Source organism: Meleagris gallopavo (genome assembly GCF_000146605.3).
Source record: "Meleagris gallopavo isolate NT-WF06-2002-E0010 breed Aviagen turkey brand Nicholas breeding stock chromosome 22 unlocalized genomic scaffold, Turkey_5.1 Chr22_random_7180001956769, whole genome shotgun sequence".
NCBI classification, from domain to species: domain Eukaryota; kingdom Metazoa; phylum Chordata; class Aves; order Galliformes; family Phasianidae; genus Meleagris; species Meleagris gallopavo.
The window spans coordinates 1-1,500 of record NW_011100094.1 but is presented as its reverse complement, the minus strand read 5'-3'; the positions used below and the strand labels follow the sequence as shown (position 1 = coordinate 1,500).

At 31.6% G+C, this 1,500-nt stretch overlaps 1 long non-coding RNA gene across 1 annotated transcript; it reads left to right on the top strand.

Moving 5' to 3' along the window:
* The first annotated feature begins 553 nt into the window (after nucleotides 1–553).
* Nucleotides 554–1,500, top strand: LOC109364212. Its single transcript, XR_002110236.2, has 2 exons — nucleotides 554–650; nucleotides 873–1,500. It is a non-coding gene; the product is annotated as an uncharacterized LOC109364212 (long non-coding RNA).

Genomic DNA, 1,500 nt, shown 5'->3' with positions numbered 1-1,500 from the left:
ATAGTCTAAAATGTAATCATGTATTACCTATGACTTCATAAAAAGCATTTATTGTAATGTACTCAGGGATGTACTCAGAAAAATCCTGTCTGATATTTGTAGAAAATAAGGCATGTAGGTCAAATGTCTTGCACTGCAAGAGATTTCAAGTTTGGAAAAATCATTACTGGATAGTAAATGCTTAAGTTTTCTGACATATTTCAAATAGTATTTCAGAATGTTTTCACAGAAAATTGAAAACTATATTTTTAGGCAACTGCACATACTCTGTTAACAGAATTGTCATTAATACTACTTTTCATGCTATGCATTTTGAAGTCATTCTGATAAACATTAAAAATGATAAATTACTAAAGGAATTCATTTTTCAAATGTTTGAAATACAGCTAAGTAACATTTGCTGTGAAGCTAATATTCTGTATAACAGACTTTACAATTATTTCAGTTTACTCAATTACTGTTGAAATAATTTCATTTAAGTCCATGTTCTCTTGTATGATGCAAGAAAAACTAATGTATGGAAATATTATAACCTCTCTTTCTTTTTCCTCAGAAACTTGTGGATTTTTGTCTCTAAGTTTACAGAATTTGATGCCAGAAAGTTGCACAAACTATATAAACATGCAATCAAAAAACGCCAAGAATTTCAGGTAATACTTTCACTCTCTCTAAATATACAAATATATATTCTAATTATTATAACTTATTAGATTATCAGTTTGGTAGTTTACTAGGAACAATAACAAAATTATTACTTGAAGTGTATTTTTCTGTTCATTGTAAACTAGTCTATTTTGTTAGGATATTTTCTGAAGAACTCAGATCCAACTTTTGGATTTATCAATGGCAGTTTTTGTACTTGTCTCTTTCAGCAACACAATGACCAGAACATTGCTGCTAATGTGAACACACAAGTAATTAGAAATCCAAGTAAGAAATCTTAAAGTATATTATTGTGCTGTGTACCTTAAATGAGGGATGTAAAATGAAATAAGTTTTTAAAATGTCTCCTAAAACTCCTGTACTGCTGGATATAAATAGAGATAGGATGACTTGGCATAACTTCACTAGTTTGCTGATGAAATTGAACTGAGCACAGATTGAACCCAGTACTTACTGATTTTAGTATCAAGTTATTTGACCACCTTAAAAAGTAAAAACTTCAATAATTGTATCTACTTCTGAGCAGGGAGAAAGGCCTACTCAAAACTTGTAAACTTCTGGGAGGCTCTGTGCATGTTTGTAGCAGTTGCAATGTCACAATAGCTTCAGGGAATATGAGATGTCTTCTATTGTTGACAATAACAGTTTTTCTATGGTCCCACACTTGTAATACTTACTTTTATATCATGTTATCTAAAACCTTGAGTATGTTATCATGAATTTAAAAGGAGCATTATGTGTTTTAGGAATTGTTGTGGTTTGACCCAGCAGGTGGCTCAGCAGCACAGTCACTTACTCTCCCCCTTCCCAGTGGGATGGGATAGGGGAGAGAATTGG